Source organism: Hevea brasiliensis, chromosome 17 (assembly GCF_030052815.1).
Source record: "Hevea brasiliensis isolate MT/VB/25A 57/8 chromosome 17, ASM3005281v1, whole genome shotgun sequence".
NCBI lineage: Eukaryota > Viridiplantae > Streptophyta > Magnoliopsida > Malpighiales > Euphorbiaceae > Hevea > Hevea brasiliensis.
Genome location: NC_079509.1, coordinates 45,197,509 through 45,218,084, shown reverse-complemented (window position 1 = coordinate 45,218,084; position 20,576 = coordinate 45,197,509). Strand labels below are relative to the sequence as shown.

Sequence of the window (20,576 nt, the reverse complement as noted above, 5' to 3'; positions counted from 1 at the left end):
CAAGACCCCAACACTAAAATGAATCCTTGGACCTAGAGGAAGTGTTTAGCAGCCAAGAACGTGCAAGAAAGGTGAAGTTTGGCAAAGAGAAAATTCTACCTACTAAGGTTAGTGCAAGTTTCATCTTTCTTTCCATCTCTAGTCTCTCTAATCTTGAAATTTAGGTAGATTATGAAAGGAATTGCATAAAAACTTGAGAAATTATGCATGAATGTTGAATTGTAATTTCTGCCAGCTTGAGTAAAGGAGGGTTTGAGGTGCTTAAATGAAATTAAACGTACCTTCTAGCCTAGGTATGAGGAATATATACGTTGATAGGTTAATTTGGTATGTGATTGTATGAGATGGTGATGTGTGGAGCTTAGGTTTTGAACTAAATTAGGGATTTTGGTGCTGGAGTGTTTAATTGAGGTATTAAGGTTAATTATTAACCAATTGATGCATATTGAGTGTGAATTGAAATTGTTTGTGAAGTTGGAATGTTGAGATTGGAAGTGCTATTTTGTACAGGGATACTAGACCTCTGAGTCCAGTAGGTTAATGTGGTTATAACTAGAACTATACAGCTCCAATTGGCATGAGGTCAATTGAAGATGAAACTTAGGATATAATGCCACATTTTTCATTAAGAGACTCTGCCCAGAAACCCAATATAAAGTGATTTAAAATTGGCTTGAATCTGAGTAACCATATGTTAGACCTGGAAAAATGATTATATAAATAGTAAATATTCAAATATGCATAACTCAATGTAGAAAACTCCAAATGAGCTGATTTTTGAACTTATGAAAATCTTAGACCTAGGAGAATATTTTATATGAAGAACTTAGAGCCAAATTATGTCTCTAACTCAACAAATTTGCTAGACTGGTTAGGTCAGTAAAGCTGACCAAAACCAAAACCTGACCAGAAAATTCTAGACATTGACAAATCCGATCAATTGTGGCAAAAATGTCATAACTTACTCCACAAAACTGCAAATGTAGTGATTCAAAAGCCAAAATCTTCATAAGACCTAGAACTATAATTTTTATGTTTTGACAAAAATCCAGAAACAAATGCAACTTAGGAAAGTTGCTAGGAGAAGTCAGGACTTCCTAATCTGGAAATTCCTACACCTGGACAAATTGACCTCTTGACACCCGAATAGTAAATAGGCCATAACTTTCAGTAGAAAACTCCATTTGGGATGAGCCAAATTGGTCTGGAAACTTAAGAAATAGAACTATAATTTTGGTTTAGAAACTTTGCTCAAATTTGAGTGTAAGAATCTCAAATATGAGTTGCAAATACTGACCTAAACCTAAAATCCTGCATGGACTGGGTTAGGAGTCCAGGTTGGTTAATTAGCCATAATTCACTCTATATAGCCCCAAATTTAGTGATTCTTGAATCTGCGTAACCATGAGACATAGGGGAACAACTCCTATAAAGAATACTAGGCCAAATGATGGCTGTAACTAGCCCAAATAGCTTGACAAATTTGGGTTTCAAAATCTACCCCGTTTTGAAACAGTATTGGTCACTAGACTAATACTTGATAAATTGTCCATAACTAGAGCTAGGAAACTCCAAATTAGATGATTCAAAAAGGAAATTAAACTTAAGACAATAAGAAACAACTTCCATGAAGAAAGTATATTCAAAAGAAGTCTGCATCTCAACTAAATTACTAGGGGAATTTGAGTCTTCAATTCTAGAACTCATAATACATTAGCAACACAACTTAAAATATGAAATATAATTAACATAAATAAATTGTTAAATGTATAGATGAGATGAAGCTATCATTAGGACTTATATTTTCATTGTAAATAGAATAATAATACCTTGCTCAATAAATGATACATGAGAGGAAATAATGTAAATCATAAATACTTAGTATGCAAAACACTTCTTGAATTGTGAATAATAATTCATATATATATATACATATACATATATATATATATATACATACATATACATATATATATATATATATACATACATATATATATATATATATATACATACATACATATATATATATATACATACATATATATATATATACATACATATATATATATATACATATATATATATATATATATATATATATGTATATGTATGTATATATATATATATATGTATATGTATATTGTAATAAATAAATAAATCACATGAATGTGTGAATCGGACATTTGTTCTTATCATGAGAGAAAGGAGAAATGCTTTAAGTACAAATGGTACATGAAATCAATTGATGTGAATTGTAATCAACATTAATGATATGATGAATGAATAAATTATGTAGAAATGAGATTTGAAAATTTATGCTTCTACCATGAATAGAATTAGAATGCGATAAAATATAAATAGAACATGTAATGAAATAATAAAACATATGAACACTTAATGGTACTAATGTGTCCATATATTGCCTAGACCTATGTGTCGAATTGGATAAATTGGCATGCCAATAGGGGATTGATTTAGCAGTACTGCGTAAGACTTTATGCCGATTATTAAGGCTTTATACCCGCATTTATGGCTTGTATGCCCGATTATGTGTTACCATGGCTTCTTAGCCATATTGATTGTATACGTGGTTGACGTTATGCGTCCCATGATATGACAGTCCGAGGCACCACGGTGTCCAGTGCTAGCTATATTGATTGCAATGTGGTTCACATTATGTGTCCCATGGTATGACGGCCCGAGACACCACGGTGTCCAGTGCCAGGAACCCGCGTATCCAGTCCAGTCAGCCTGTCATAGGTTACTTGAGCAGTGAAATAAGTTAAGAATATTACAAACTAAACAAATGAGTGAGAAAGATCTAAAATGAATTAGATTAGTTCTAAAAATTTATTTTTTATGAAATGATCCAAAATATATAGAAAATGTTAAGTAAAGCAATGTAAAGGCTAGAAAGATAAGTATAACTTAAACAATTATTACAAATGGATCTTCCATGATAGTTTAAACATAAATTCAATATTTTTATTAATTTTGTATAATATATATTATTATTGTAAACTTATGAAATAAACGCTTCCAAAGAACAACAAAAATGACAAAGTATTTAATTTTAAAATTTTCATATAAAATCAAAATAATTCTTGATTACACAAATATTGCTCTATTTTTATCTTTATTTATATATATTATTTCCTTGTTACATTATTGCACCACTAAGTAAAAATGCTTAGCGTGATGGATTGTTTCCTTACATAAGTACTGAAGATAAAGCCCAGTGGACATTAAACTGGGGTTTTAGAGTCCAAATCTGCAGAAGTGTCCAAGGTGTCACCTTCTTAGCAATGCATGTAGATATAACCCATATAGGTCATATTAATGTATTTTATACATTATATATATATATTTATTATATTGTAATGTAAATTATGAAATTGTATTTAATATGTATATGATGTAAATTAATAAATTGGCTATTTCATATGTAATGTGGATTGTAAGCTATTATAAATCGAAATGGATGAAATTATGTAACTAATTTGTATATTATATAAATTAATGGAATTTGATAATTTTATATATATGAATTGAGCATGAATGTATATGTATGGAAATGAATATGGAATTAAAATACATAAATGATATTTGAAATGATGAGACAGTTATGATGAATATGGATGAGTTTACTATTGAAAATTATTGTTGAAAATTTTAAACAGGTGAATAATGAAACACGCCAAATGGTAATAAAATAGGAAAAACTCCGTCAGTTTCTCCCTAGAATAAAATTGATTTTAAAATATAATGAGATTACAATTATTAGAGGAATAAAGTAAGATAAGATAAGGTGCTCCGACACAGAATGTAGCATTCCTTGCTCAGCTATATGTAGATCGGGCAGGGGGTGTTACAGTATAGATCTATCCAGATGGAAGATAGATAGATTTAGATGGAGGATAAATAACTATCGATGGAGGATAGACAAATTTAGATACTATAGCACTAGCAGTGCATGGAGGAGAAGATGGTTTAGATATTCTCTCTCCTCCTCTGTGTTTCCTCCATTAGATCCATCAACTCTACTACCTTCAAATACCTAATCTCCTTTTTTTGTTTCTTAATGAGATGATATTTTTGGTTCATCTTCCCCTTTGGCTTTAGTATTTTGATAATGCTAAAAGGGGGAGATAGTAGCTAGTGGATGTTTTTTTAATATATTTTTGGATGTTTTTAGCTAGTTGATGTATATAATTTTAGCTTCTTGACATGATGATGATAGTTGATAAACTAGTGGATTTTGATATATTTCTTGGATATTTTATGATATATTGATTCATCTTTGGCTCATATATTGGATTATTTTTTATCTAGCAATGCCACTTGCTCTATCATTCATTTAAGAATCATGACATCATGTCATTGCATTCATTAAGTCAAGACCTTTCTTATGCGCTCTTTTTATTATGTCTTTTAAAGCATCTATTATTTTTGAAAAGGGGAGTACACTAAGGGGAAGAACTTTTGGAAATCACACACTACACTTGTACTTAATTTCTTACATCCACTAATTATTTATCATCATAAAAAATGAGAGATTATTGGACCTAGGGGTCTTAATCTATATCTTGATGATAATAAACATTTAGCACGCTACTAATCTATATTAGAAGTATTTGTTTTAAGATTGTAGGTCCTAAATTCGAAATTATTAAATTGCTTCAAATCAAGGTTAAATGAGATCATGGGACTCTACAATGCAATTTTTTTCATTTATTTTTGTGTCATGTGAATCTCATTTGATTAATTGTGGTGGTTTAAGTCTAGGTATTTTGAAGAAATTTCTTAGTGTCTCATTTTTACCCTTTTCTTGACCAAGGCAAAGTCAAATTAATTTTTCATTTTTGAATGATTTTGAAAACGTTTTAAATTTATTGAATTATCTTTCCAATGCTTCAAATGGATCAAAAATCCAACTTCAGGAACAAAAGTTATGTTGTTTTTAAGCCTTTTTGATATTTAGTTCAGAAGAAACTTTGGCAACCAAAGTCAAGTTTTTAAACTTGATATTTTGGTAGTCTAACTTTTGATAGTCGAAGTAAGAGATTTCAACAGCTAAACCTGGCTTTCTGAAACTCGAAATAATAGGGTTTAAATTGTTGAATGACTATTTTTGCATTTAATGCAACCTTAATATTCATTTTCTTTCCAAAACTATAAATGGGTGCCATTTATAACTGGACAAGAGTTACAACAACTTCCTATTTGAAAACTTATTGTGTGTTAAAGCCTTTCTACTCTTTCTCTCTCTAGAACTTGAGCTTTTATAATTAATTTCTTGAGAGCTTATTTTGAGATATAAATTTCTTTTGTTCTGAGATTAAAAGTAGATATGTTGAGAGTATTTATTGTAACGAGTTTTTTTAGCGTTAAATTGCTATTGTAAGAGAAAAGGATTGTAAAAGAGCAAGGTTTTGCTCTTGTGATTTTGTAAGGGATTTGATTTTCACCTAAAGAGGATAATGATAGAGTTAACTCTCAAGAAGTGCCTTGAGGAGAGAATGTAAGCTTGGGATAGCCAAACATGTATAAATCAATTGTGTCATCATTCTTCTTCTTCCCTTCTTTGTGTTTATTTTTCTAAAATCTTTTTAGCCTTCAAATTTTAAGTTAGTACCCAATTCAAACCACCTCTAAATTGTAGGCTTGTATGGTTTGTTGAGGGAGAATGAATTGCAGCAAAATCTATTACATGTGTTTATCTATCAATTAAAAAAAAAACTAATGGACACATGTCACGACTCATTCACCAGGATTAACTTTAATAGAGAAACAATGCAATGGGAAACTAACAAGAAATCTTCAATCCGTCAAGTATCAGTTAAGGGATTTCTTCCCTCTTTTTTCTTATTTTAACAACTAGATCATTAACTTATTGTTAGCATTTAAGCTCATTAAGACAATTAAATGGACTAAACTAACAAGTACAACAGAACATGCCACAAAATGGGATACTCAAAATCATACTTGAGAGAATATAATGAGGCCCCCTTGGGACTCGAACAAATTTACACTCTTTATCAAGCCCACGTATTGAGAGGAGCCATAAAATAAACTAAAACAAATAAAACAGAGAAGAAAATAGAAAACCTTTAAAAGGCTCATTGCCTAGCTCTAAGGCTGCTGCCAATCACACACTGTCATACTAAATCAAAGGCTTTGTCATTGAAAATAATAACAATCAGCATATATATGAATTTCAGATAGATATGGCGAGCATAGGTGAAATTTCCATTCCACTCTAATCCCTGAATGAATCCTTGAAAGAGAAGAGTTCAAATTAAATTGTGATATGAGGCACTATGACCATTGGGCAAGCCAACAGGGCAAACTCAGAAAATCATCTCCTGTCCCACGTCCCTGAAAGGGAAATACTCACAGTTGAGCTCTTCCTCTTTCCCACTTCCGCTGCACTTTACAATGTTATCAACATCAAGCATTTCACATAAGCGTATATTACTTGTACTTAAAACCTAGACTTTACATCATCCATTTCAAAGAAAATGAAGCAAAAATGTGTAGACATCAAACAAATAAAATGGGGGCAATAAATAAATTCTAATTTCTTCCTATAAGTTATAACTTAAAAACAGCAAAACAAAAATAAAATCAAAGATTGGATTGAACATAATAGAACAATACCTCGAAACATGCCAATTTTTATTTTCTTATTAATAGACTCGCTAGGTCAAGAGCACCCGGAAGGGCAACACACCCACAAAGATAGAGACCCCTGCCCACTTCGTTAACAAAAAAATTAGCCGCAACACCTAGTATGGGAGACCTAAGCGAGACCTTTTTGAAGGCTAGTGATGGTGCTTTGGGAAGGGTTTCATTGGAAGGAGGAGGAGAAGTAGAAACAGAAATAAAGAAAAAGATTTTTTTTCAAAGTTTTTTTCAAAAATGGTATTTGAAGATAGTGCAAAGAAGAGGAAGGGAAGGTTTCCATGAGATGGTCATGAGAGGAAGAGGTTTTAATGACTGATGAGTGCTCAAAGAGAGACAGAGGAAGAACTTAGAGAACAGTGGCTGAATATGGGCGGAAGAGAACAAATGGATGAAAAAAGGATGACTTCTATAGTGGTATAATTGTAATTCTATTAAATTATTAAGGGCATTTTTGAACACATAAACTTTAAAATCTGCTGCCCGTTTGTCACAAAACGTGAGTTTTGAAAAAGCCTCACTTTTGATACTTTTGCAAAACCTTGATTTTGGATAGAGAAAACTCAGTTTTAATCTGCTCTTTTTTCATCTCCATCGCAGCTCCAAACAGATTCTAAGTGATTTTCAAATAAAGATCAGAGTCAAAAGACAATTTCAATTAAATAATTTTACTATTATTAAATAAAAATCATTTCATCATTTTCAAATTGTTTCTGAGTTGACTTATTTATTTATTTATTTATTTTAATAGAGGACTGAGCACTAAGATGTTTCACGCGGTGATGAAAAAATGCCAAGCCTATGTGAATGACAAGGGCAAGCTTTAAGAGAGACTAGAAGAGGAAAAAAAAAACAAAGAGTTTCATTACTCAAGGGCCTGTCAGTGCCAATTCAGTTTTTCAAAACTGAACGTTCGAACCGTCATCTCATTAACGTTCTCTTCTTATCTGCCGCATCACCTAATTAATTTGTTAGGATTAATGTTAATGAGAACAAATCAATTGCCACCGCTATAACAATTTTTTTTCTATTTTTCAAATTTTTAAATTTCACAACTGATTAGAAATTCTCATTTTAAATTTTAATGAGGTATGTTACCAGTTAACTGTCATATATTATACTAAATTTATTAATCTGATTTGATTAATTACATATCATTCATTCATATATTAAAATTAAGGGACTGATAAAAGTTAAAATAATTTTTTTCTAGTTTCTTATCTATTATTGTTTGTTTTTAGGTATTGAAACATGTTCATAATCTTTTGATGAGGTTTTGTAAAGTAATTGAAAGATTTTGTAAGATTTTATAATCATATATTTATGTTTATAGGAAATCATGATTTTAAAATAAGATATTTGAAAATTTTTTAAAATCTTCATAAATCTTTATTTTTAATCCGTAAATTGGGGGTTAAGTTTTTCATTTAAAAACCTTCCTTTTTTTTTTTAATTTTCATTTCTTCTAAAACAACAAAAAACTATAAAGGTTCAAAAAATATTAAAAAAAATTCTTTAAAACTTCTATTTTACTCTACCTCCTTTTAAATGAGTGTTAGAAAGACTTGGATTTTTAATAATAAAGATGGAAAAAAATATATTTTTAAATAAAGTTTTATTAAAAATATAGAGAAAAAATAAAATATAAAATATTAAGAGACTAAAATGGAATAATATAAAGGGAAAATTATAAAAAAGTACCTTGTGATTTTACCTATTTTTCACTTTAGCATCTGTGATTCATTTTGTGACAAAACGGTACCCTGAGGTTCACATCGTTAGCAAAGGACGACTTTCCATCTTCTCTAAAAAATGCTGATGTGGAACAAAAAGATGTTGACATGGAAAAGAAATATGCTGACGTGGAATGAAACAAAAAAGTGAAAATTATAAAAAAAGTATTATGTAGTTTTGCTCATTTTCACTCTAGGATCTGAGATTTACTTTGTAACAAAGTGATACCTTGTAGTAACTCTTTGTTAGCAAACATAATATTTTGCTGATGTAGCATTAAAATAGTATTTTTAATTATTTTTATTAATAAAAAAATAATTCACATATTGCTAAGATATTTCACGTAAGAAAGAGATTATTGACTTTAAGCATGGTAATTCCGTAAGTGAAGTATGTTGATGTGGAGTTTTACATAAAAACTCTGATTTTTGAAATCACTATCAATAGATTTTTGAATTTGGAGTTTGCACCTTCACTTTCAGAATCACCATTAAGGATGATTAATGTAGTATAAACTCCTGGATGAGTTATTGGATTAGTATTATTGAGAATTTGAACAGGAGCAATAGTTTTGCCATTGAAGCAACTAAATTGAATCGGTATTTTTGGCTGGCTAGCCACCTATTCCTCCCTTTAATGAGGTGGTTGATACCGGATAAATTTTGACAATTGTCCCTGAATTTATCTAGTTGTAACATTACAGTCTCTCAACTTAAAAATATAACATAAAACCTCATCAACTTTTAAATTTTACACAGTAAAATCCCTCTAACCTCTAATTACCAGTTTTTCAGTTAGACGCTGACCTGGACAGTTTCAATATGGAGCTTAGTCAGCATTTCTCTTTTCTTTCTCAAGCCATGTGTAAATTGAATCATTCTTTTCTCTATAGACAGAATAATTTTTCATGCCTAAAAATTTTACACTTTGCATAAGAGATGAGAGAGAAATGTTGACTAAGCGCCATGCGGGAGCTATTCGTATTAGTTTCTAACTGAAAAATCAATAATTGAAAGTTAGAAGGATTTTACTATGCAAAATTTGAAAGTATAGGGGGTTTTATGTTACATTTTAAAGTTAAAGGACTATAGTGTTACAACTATATAAGTTCAGGGACAGTTGTTAAAAGTTATCCAGTTGATACCTTTCTTTTGAATGCTATCCAAACTTAACTATTTCTTTAAATGATAGAAATTTGCTTGATAGTCTTGTTTTACAAATTAAAACTCATAATTATAAAATGCTTCCTAGATCCATTCCTGTTGCTTTGATTTTAAAAGTTCATTACAAAGCCATGATGACTACTTTTGCTTCTAAAGTTCTTATTCACAGTCAGAAAGGAGAAACCCTCCTCCTCCAAATTGACCTTACAGGAGCCAATGCTGTCATTCCTAAAGCCATCAAATGGAATGAAGTCTCACTCCCTGAAGACTGGATCCTAGAAGGAGCCACAAGACCCCAACCATTGCCTCCATCCAACCTAAATACCCAACTCAAAGAAATCGCCAAATACCCTGATGGGAAAGTAAGGCTCTTTTTTTTAGAAAACCCTCAACTTCCAGATGCTCTTTTGATACTGCCTCTTCCTCTGGAACTATAGACCTTGGAAGAATTTCACAACTACCTATTGTAATTGACCTACCACTGACCAGAACACCCTCTATAGTAAATTATCCGACAACCATATAACATTTTACTCAGATCCCGGACTTGCCTAGACATTCAACTTTTGACATACCAAGAATAACTTTGATGCAAACTGCTGACTTTTATACTACCATACTGAGACCTATCTATTCCACTCCTGAAGAACAACCCAGACCCACATCTCCAACTTTCTCCTCTGTGACTTAGAATGTAGAAGCTGACTTAAACGTCCTTCAAAAGGATTTTCAGGTTGACAAAGCTTATCTTCAAAAAGATTTTTATGCTCCTCATAATCATGACAAAAGACTTTTGTTTTTCAAACACTTCATGAATAAAAGGCAGGAAATCCAAGAAGGATTTTATGCATTCATTCATGAGCATCAAACGCATATTTTTTTTTATTGGTTTGAAATTTATGCTTTTGAAAATAATATGAAAAATCCTTTTGCTTCTAAAACCTTAAACCCACTCTCTGAATCAACTTCCTAGCAAACCTCAAGAGGTGAATAGATTCAATCTGTCCACCCACCACTCCGAGAACTCCAGATTAAACACCATAAAACTACCCTCACAGCCTCCCCATTCAAACTTAAAAGTGAGAAAAATACTGACAGGGATCTTGAGAATATCATCCAGCAGAACAACTAGACCAATAGTCATCTTCATACTATTAGAAACCAGTTAAATGATCTTCAAAAGCAAATTCAGCACCCAACTACCATCACTCCCTCCGTGGAACAAGGATGAAAGCTCCAGCTCTCAAGCCCTTTGCAGTTTAAAGGAATTCTCTGTCTAGTCTCCAACAAAAGAATAGGGAAGAATTTCTTCAAGCCATTCAAGATCGCCTGAATCAACTTCCGTCCACTTCTACAAAGTCCAATGTCGTCATTCCAGACACTCTTGAAGCCTCTGTCAATGTAATGAAACAATCTTCTGATGAAGAGAATGCTTTTAAAGAAGAAACTCTTCCAGAAGTAAATAAAGTTTATTGGCAGAATCCTCAACGACTTTACTATCCAAGAGCCACTGCTCCAGATATCAATCTGGAAGACAAACCGAGTGCCCTCTCCCAAAGCCGCTATAATGCTTCTTCTGTCTATGAATGGAACATAGATGGAATGTCTGAATACAATATCCTCAACATCTTTCAGCAAATGACTATGGCGGCCAATGCCTATCGAACCTAGACAGGCACCACTGACCAAGCTATTGTGGAACTTCTCATAGCAGGATTCTCAGGTCAACTTAAAGGATGGTGGGATTATTATCTCACTCCCCAGTAGAAACTTGAGATTCTAAAGTCTGTTGAACTTGATGAAGATCAAGAACCAATACTTGATGAGCATGATAGACCAATTCAAAATGTTGTTGCCACTCTCATCTTAGCCTTGACTCTTCACTTTATCGGAGATCCATCACATCTCAAAGACAAGAATGTTGAACTTCTTTCTAATCTTCAATGCAAAAAGCTTAGCAACTTCAAATGGTATAAGGATACTTTCCTTACCAGAGTTATGCTTCGAGAAGACTCTAACTTGCCATTGTGGAAGGAGAAATTCCTTGCTGGCCTCCCTCCTCTCCTTGGTGAAAAGGTTCGAAATAAGATCAAGGAATAGAACAATGAAAAAATTCCTTATGATCAGCTCACTTATGGAGAACTCATTAGCTTCACCCAGAAAGAAGGCTTAGAGATTTGCCAAGATCTTAAGCTTCAGAAACAACTTCAATGGGAACTCCAAAAAACCAAGAAAGAACTTGGAACCTTTTGCCAACAATTCAATATTTCCCACCAAAAGCCATCTTCCTCTTCAACCTCCAAACCCTGCACAGATTGCCAAACCAAAAGACATCGAAAGCATAAGAAATACCTCTCTAAACTTAAATCCTCTTACTACCAAGACAGACCCTCCAAAAGAAAATCTTACACTAGAAAACACTAAAGAGCTTCTCAAAAGCCCCATGATTCCTATTCCACTTCCAGAAGAGACATTACTTGCTATAGATGTGGCAAGAAAGGTCACATTGCAAAATATTATAAGCTCAACAGAAGAATCCATTAGTTCTAACTTGAAAAAGAAACTTTGTGTAAACTTGAAGCCCTTTTGATTGAATCTGATTCCGAAGACACTATTTCATCTTCTTCAGAAGACAATCAAGCCCTCCATCTTGACGAAATCCTCTCCGAATCTTCTACAACTGATGAACCTAAAAAACAACTGAATATGCTGACAAGAGATCAAAGATTTATGCTTGTTGTTATTCAACATATCCAAGACCCTCAACTTCAAAAAGAATATTGATAAGTGCATAATTTATTAATTTTACTCCCATCACATTTAGTGTTTCTAGTGTATTTTTATGCCTAATTTAGTTGATTAAAGTATAATTATCAATTAGGCATATTTTTAGAGAGTTGTTGGAATAATTGTGTTAAATATATAAATTTTCAACATTTACATTAATTTGACATTTGTTGTATTTTTCAGGTGTTTCTAAAGTTGTGGGTCTCCAAATTTAATGCTGTTTAATTCATTGAAAAAACTAAGTTCGAGCTCTACAAATGACAAAGAGGGACCAAAGCTCAAATCAGTATCCAAGGTTGACAAAATGAGTTATGGATCTATTGCAAAAGCCCATACTTGATTTGTCACGACCAGTCTTGGGATTTATTTTATATCTGGAGCTCCGGAGGTCCAAATGAAGCAAACCTAGGCCCAATTGAACCTTAAGAGCTACCTCTACAACTGTTGTGAAGGGCTAGAAGTGAGATAAGGCCATTTTAATTGTCAAAAACAACAATGAAGTCAAAATTATGGGATGGACTATTTGTCAGAACCAGTTTTAGTTTTTAGCCCATAACTTGGGCTGTAGACCTCCAATTTGGGCAATTGAGTACCCATTGGAAAGCTAAGAAGTAGGGCTACAACTTTCCTAAAGAAGGCAAAGGCAGAATCGCAAGGGAATAGGCTGAAAATTAGTTGTGATTACAGAGCAGAGAATCTATCTTTTCGAAATTCAAAAGCTTTCCAAGTTTGTGGATTAGGTTTTGGATTATAAAGGTCATCTTTGGCAGCAGCGGAGAGACAACCATTCAAACCTTCAAACACCATAGAAGACCTTCATTCTCCATTCTCTTTTTAGATTTCTTCTTTATTTTTCTTCAATTTTCTGTAAGCCATGAACATGAGTGGCTAAGTTCTAAATTCAGTATAAGGGATTCTAGTTCTTATGCATGATTTGTGAGATCAGGTTCTTAATTTAAATTATGCTTTTTTTAATATCTATTATTTCCTGATTTAATTATTTTTGATCTATTGAATGATTTGCTAAAAAGGCATATTAGTTAATTGTTTGATTTGATCAATTGCTAATTCATCTTCATAATCCGTAATTGTTGTGTAAGATTGAATGTGAGTAGCAATTAGGTTTTATTGATTATGATCCCAGTTTTCAATAATAATCTAAGAAAACAATAGGGTGAATTAAATGATTTATGCTTCATAAATCATTGTTCAGCTTAACTACTTCCTATTCATAAAGCAGTTATTAATTTGATGAGGATTGCTTAATACCAATTCAGTTAATAATTAGAGTCAACAAAAGTGCTGGACTCGAATTGATGAGTATAGGAAAGTCAGGGGTTTTACCTTACTGTTTGGTAAATCTACGTTAAGTATTCAATAAGAAATAATTGTATTTCTTTTGTCTATGATCAAGTCATGCATAGGAATGTGAATTACCTTGAACTGAAGTTTGTTTAATTTAAGAGTTTCATATTTAAATTTAGTTGTTTAATTTCTGAACGTGATTTCTTTCTTCTGATTTAGTGTTACAACCCCCCCCCCCCCCCCACCTTTTCTTTTCCTGTTGCACAAGTGCACAAAATTTAGTAACACAGTCTCTAGGGTTCAATCTGGATTATCACTTACTGTAGAAAATATTTCATTACTGTTATTTCAGTTTATTTAATTTTTGATGGATTGCAACCATCAAGAAATTTTGGCATCGTTGTCGAGGACTGAAGTTTATTGGATTTCGTGTTTTCAGTGTTAGGATATTTTGTTATTAACTTTGTTTGTGAAGTGTTGCTGTTTTCAGGTTTTCAAAAAGAAAAATTATGGTGTTACTATTTATTTGTAGATTTTTGGTTGAATTAGAAGGGTGTTCTATACTATTTTTGAAGGAAATGACGTTCTGAACAAGACTAATGAATTCATTGGCCCCACCCTCTTAAGGCCAAATTCCATTGTTTTCTATGGTTTTGAGGCATTTTTCTATTTTTACTTTGATTTCTTTTTGTTTATGACAAGAACTTCCCAATCTGGTGAGTTGATCTTTAATCTAGAAGTAGAAAAAGCAGCTAAACAGTTGAGAAAATTAGCTAAGCAATCTAAGCAGATTTCAAGTACATCTGAAGGAGTCTAATCTCCAAGGGAATTAAGTTCGGATTTGGATTCAAATTTCGAAAACGAAACCATGGCTACTAGAACTTTGAAAGAGTTGGCTGCTTCTAATCTAAACCAACAGCCTTTGTGTATTCAATACCTTGCTTTAAATGTTGCTTTTGAGTTAAAATCTGGACTAATCCATTTGTTGCCTAAGTTTTATGGTCTTTCAAGTGAGGATCCATATAAGCATTTAAAGGAATTTCATGTTGTGTGTTCCAGCATGAAACCTCAAGGAGTTTTAGAGGACTAGATCAAGCTTCGGGCTTTCCCTTTCTCACTGGAAGGCACAGCTAAGGATTGGTTGTATTACCTTCCTTCTGGATCCGTCAACTCATGGAATGAGATGAAACGGATATTTTTGGAGAAGTATTTTCCTGCTTCCCGTGTTGCCAACATAAGAAAAGAAATTTGTAGCATTCGGTAGTATAATGGAGAGAGTTTGTATGAGTATTGGGAGAGATTTAAGAAGCTGTGTACAAGTTATTCCCATCATCAAATAAGTGAGCAGCTTTTGATTTAGCATTACTATGAAGGACTTCTACCAATGGACTGCAGTATGATAGATGCTGCTAGTGGAGGAGCTTTGGTTAACAAAACACCAGAAGATGCAAGGAGGTTGATTGCTAACACACCTAAGAAGGTTAATGAGGTAAGTACATCTAACCTTGAGAAATAGATTTCTGATTTAACTTCTTTGGTGAGGCAATTGGCTGTAGAGAATATGCAAACTATTAAGATGTGTGGAATTTGTTCGAGTTTGGGTCATGCTACTGACATGTGTCTTGCATTATAAGAAGATGAATCAATGCAACATGTTAATGCAGTAGGAAATTATGGATAGCCACAATGCAGGTATGATCCCTTTTCTAATACTTATAATCCAGGATGGCGAGATCATTCCAATTTGAGTTATGGGAATCAACGTATCCAAAACTGATACCAGCAGCAGGAATCAACCCTCTGCCTCCCTCAAATCAAGGTATGTCACTCAATGAAATTGTTAAGGCTATGGCTAACAATATGCAATAGTTTCAACAGGAGATCAGAAATAGCATTCAAAACATAAAGAGGCAGATTGGTCAGTTAGCTTCATCTGTGAGTAAGCTGGAAGCTCAAGGTTCTGGAAAGCTTCCATCACAAACAATAATGAATCCCAGAGAAAATGCAAGTGCTATAATGTTGCAGAGTGGAAAAAAAGTTGATAACTATATTCCAAATGAGTCAATGAAAAGGAAGAAGCAAGGAGCAAAAGAGTCTGAAGTTCCTGAAGTTGAGGTAAATACTGAACCTAAACTGAATAAGGTTAATAATTTTGTTCTTCCTCCATTCCCCTACAGGTTGGCCAAGACTAAGAAAGAAGGACAAGAGAAAGAAATTTTGGAGACTTTCAGGAAGGTAGAGGTTAATATACCTTTACTTGATGCGATCAAACAAATTTCCAGGTATGCTAAATTCCTTAAGGAATTATGCACTACAAAGCTCAAGTTAAGGAATAATGAGAAGATCAGTGTGGGGGAAAATGTTTCGGCATTAGTTCAGTAAAAATTACCCCCTAAATGTAAGGATCCAAGTTTATTTTCTATTCCCTGCAAAATAGGTGATTCTAGATTTGAAGGTGCAATGGCAGATTTAGGAGCATCTATTAATGTTATGTTAAATTCAGTTTTTTAAACTTTAAATTTGGGTCCTTTGAAAGAAACCAGTATCATTATTTAGTAGTTGATCGTTCTAATGCTTACCCATTGGGAGTAGTTGAGGATGTGTTGGTGCAGGTTGGAGAATTAATTTTTCCTGCAGATTTTTACATTCTAGATATGGAGGATAGTGCTCTCACTTCAAAGTCAGCTTTGATTTTGTTTGGAAGACCTTTCCTAAAAACTACCAAGACAAAAATTGAAATGGATGATGGTACCTTAACTATGGAGTTTAATGGAGAGACTGTCAAATTTAATATCTTTGATGCCATGAAGTATCCTGCTGATGATCATTATGTCTTTTCTTTTCTATTGATGTTGTTGATACATTTGTGTAGGATGTTTTTGAGTTAAGCATGGATGATGAGTTGGAAAGAAAATTACAATGGCATGAATTAGAGGAAATTTGACTTGAGGCTTATGAGAATTCTAGGATCTATAAAGAAAAGACCAAGGCATTCCATGACAAACTAAGAAAGCATTTTGTGATTAGGCAAAAGGTTTTGTTGTATAATTCCATATTGAAGCTGATGCCTGGTAAGTTGCGTTCTCATTGGATTGGACCCTTTGTTGTTACTAATGTGTTTCCTTATAGTGCAGTTAAAATTCAAAGTTTAGGAACTAATAAAGTGTTCAAGGTCAACAGTCATAGACTCAAGCCATTTTATAAGGGGTTTCAGGAGCATTCAGTGGAGGAGCTCAAATTGAGTAACCCAATTTATGTGGATCAAGGAGCTTTGCCATGTCGAGCTAACAATGATAAACAAAACCGTTTTTTAGGAGGTAACTCATGGGTGGCTTGTTAGCCACAATCAGATTTGTTTTCTTTCCCTTATCTTATTTTATTTTATTTTCTAGCATTTTTTCTTTTCTTTTGCATTTGGGCTTTACATTGGGGACAATGTAAGTTTTAAGTGTGGGGGAGGAGAAATTTGTTGCTGCAATTTTTTTTTGAAAAAAAAAAATCGTTCTCATAAGCTTGATTCATGATTCTATATTAACTCTTGGAGAGAAGTGCTTTGTCTTTGAAATAACTTTTTTATTTTAGATTGAATTTTTGAGATTTTAGGCAAGGTAATAGTAACTTTAATGATGGATTTTCCCTCTTCTCCATACCATAGAGCAATTTTTTTTCCAGCATAAATCATTTAGGCTTGATTTAATGGTGAATGATTAATTATGTGTGCTTTAAACTAGTGTCATGCATATTTCAGAACTTTGTTTAATCTATCAGGGCACTTTATAATATGTAGATGCATAAATTGTGGGAAATAAAAGGCTGAACTTAAAAATTGCTCTGCTATTTTAGTTAAGCAAAGTAACCAGGGGTCTTTATGAACCCCATATAGATTCTCAGGCCAAAAGCTAGCTAGGATATGAGCAAGGTACTTTTCTGAAGGTGACGATTAAAATAAAATAAAATAAAATAAAATAAAATAAAAAGTAACTGTGACGAGAGAGTAGTACCAATTTCAAATAAAATAAAATAAAATAAAGGGTCATTTCTATCTCCCCTAAGATTTGCAAAGAGCTATAATTGTTGTGCCTTAATAAATTAGCCTTGTGTTTTGGTGTGTATTGATTTAAAATTTTATGAAACTTTAATTGTGTGAGCTTAATTGATTTCAAGCCTTTTGTTTTGTGTTGGAGAATTATTGATATATTGGTATGGTGTTGATGAATTTGTTGTGATAGTTATTACCTTACTTGCCTCTTCTTTCAAACTTTTAATCTTTTATTAGAAAATGTTGTGATGGGGTGAAGTTAAGTGAACTTCTAAGTGGAGTTGATTGAGAGTTTAAGTCATGCTTGAGGACAAGCATGAATAAGTGTGGAGGAAATTGATAAGTGCATAATTTATTAATTTTACTCCCATCACATTTAGTGTTTCTAGTGTATTTTTATGCCTAATTCAGTTGATTAAAGTATAATTACCAATTAGGCATATTTTTAGAGAGTTGTTGGAATAATTATGTTGAATAGAGAAATTTTCAGCATTTGCATTAATTTGACATTTGCTGTATTTTTCAAGTGTTTCTAAAGTTGTGGGTCTCCAAATTCAATGTTGTTTAATTCATTAAAAAAACTAAGTTAGAGCTCTACAAATGACAAAGAGGGACCAAAGCTCAAATCAGTCTCTAAGGTTGACAAAATGAGTTATGGATCTATTGCAAAAGCCCATACTTGATTTGTCATGACCAGTCTTGGGATTTATTTTATATCTGGAGCTCTGGAGGTCCAAATGAAGCAAACCTAGGCCTAATTGAACCTTAAGAACTACCTCTACAACTATTGTGAAGGGCTAGAAGTGAGATAAGGCCATTTTAATTATCAAAAACAGCAATGAAGTCAAAATTATGGGCTGGACCATTTATCAGAACCAATTTTAGTTTTTGGCCCATAACTTGGGCTGTAGACCTCCGATTTGGGCAAATGAGTACCCGTTGGAAAACTAAGAAGTAGGGCTACAACTTTCCTGAAGAAGGCAGAGGCAGAATCGTAAGGAAATAGGCTAAAAATTAACCGTAATTACAAAGCAGAAATTTATCTTTTCAAAATTCAAAAGTTTTCCAAGTTTGTGGATTAGGTTTTGGATTATAAATACCATCTTTGGCAGCAGCGAAGAGACAACCATGCAGACCTTCTAACACCATAGAAGACCTTAATTTTTGTAATGATGGGACTTCAATCACTAGAGGAATTGTCCGCTTTGGCCATAAGCCTCACGGTTTTGTCCCATAGGTGGAATGGAGAACTTCCCAGGGTTAAGTGTGCTCGCTTGAGAGAAATCCTAGGATGGGTAACCTCCTGGGAAGTTCTCCATTCCAACTATGGGACAAAATCGTGAGGCTTATGGCCAAAGTGGACAATTCCTCTAGTGGTTGGAGCCCGACCATTACAATTGGTATCAGAACCACTTGCGTGTCCTCTTGGGCGATGGTCGGGCAAACCTCAGCTAGTACGCTGAGTCCCAAAAGGGAGTGAGAAAGGTCCCTTAGGCAAATCCCACATCGGCAAAGCACGGTGTTGGTCTTGGCTTCAAAAAGTAATGATATATAAAATGGAAAAACTAATCACTAGAAGCGCCTTTTGGTGGAATGGCCTGGAGAGTTGGAAGAACTCTAGGGTTAAGCGTGCTCGCTTGAGAGAAATCCTAGGATGGATGACCTCCTGGAAAGTTCTCCATTCCACCTATGGGACAAAACCATGAGGCTTATAGCCAAAGCGGACAATTCATCTAGTGGTTGGAGCTCGACTGTTATAATTCAAATGTAATGGCCCGGCCCACTAGTGATATTGTCCGCTCTGGGCCGAAGCCCTCATAGTTTTAAAACTCGTCGCTAGGGGTTACGAACCACCAACTTATAAACCTAGCATCTCTCCCATGTTTTGCCAATTTAGGATTTGCCTAGGGTGTTACAATCCACTCCCCTTATGGGACTCAGCGTCCTCGCTGAGGTTTGCCCCACCATCGCCCAAGGTTGCACGTAGAGCGGCTCTAATACCACAAATGTAATGGCCTAGCCTACTAGTGATATTGTCCGCTCTGGGCTAAAGCCCTCACAATTTTAAAACGCGTCGCTAGGCGTTACGAACTGCCAACTTATAAACCCAGCATCTCTCCCGTGTTTTGCCGATGTGGGATTTGCCTAGGGTGTTACAATTCTCCATTCTCTTTTTAGATTTCTTCTTTATTTTTCTTCAATTTTTTGTAAGCCATGAACTTGAGTGGCTAAGTTCTAAATTTAGTTCAAGGGATTCTAGTTCTTATGCATGATTTGTGAGATCAGGTTCTTAATTTAAATTATGCCTTTTTTAATATCTATTGTTTTCTAATTTAATTATTTTTTATCCATTGAATGATTTGCTAAAAAGGCTTATTAGTTAATCATTTGATTTGATCAATTGCTAATTCATCTTCATAATCCGTAATTGTTGTGTAAGAATGAATGTGAGTAGCAATTAGGTTTTATTGATTATGATCCAAGTTTTTGATAATAACCTAAGGAAATAATAGGGTTAATTAAATGATTTATGCTTTATAATCGTTGTTCAGGTTAACTACTTCCTATTCTTAAAGTAGTTATTAATTTGATGAGGATTGCTTAATACCAATTCAGTTAATAATTAGAGTCAACAAGAGTGCTGGGCTCGAAATGATGAGTATAGGAAAGTCAGGGGTTTTACCTCGCTGTTTGGTAAATTTACGTTAAGTATTCAATAAGAAATAATTGTATTTCTTTTGTCTATGATCGAGTCATGTATAGGAATGTGAATTATCTTGAACTAAAGTTTGTTTAATTTGAGAGTTTCATATTTAAATTTAGTTCTTTAATTTCTGAACGTGATTTTTTTTCTTCTGATT

The 20,576-nt window shown here is 33.3% G+C and overlaps 1 long non-coding RNA gene and 1 other non-coding gene across 2 annotated transcripts; both read right to left on the bottom strand.

Moving 5' to 3' along the window:
* Positions 1 to 5,958: 5,958 nt before the first annotated feature.
* LOC131175404 (uncharacterized) lies at positions 5,959 to 7,052 on the bottom strand. The gene is made up of 2 exons (XR_009145595.1): positions 6,664 to 7,052; positions 5,959 to 6,429 (listed from the first exon to the last, which is right to left on the bottom strand). It is a non-coding gene; the product is annotated as an uncharacterized LOC131175404 (long non-coding RNA).
* A 7,855-nt stretch (positions 7,053 to 14,907) lies between these two features.
* LOC131175728 (small nucleolar RNA R71) lies at positions 14,908 to 15,014 on the bottom strand. The gene has a single exon (XR_009145917.1). It is a non-coding gene; the product is annotated as a small nucleolar RNA R71 (small nucleolar RNA).
* Positions 15,015 to 20,576: the final 5,562 nt, after the last annotated feature.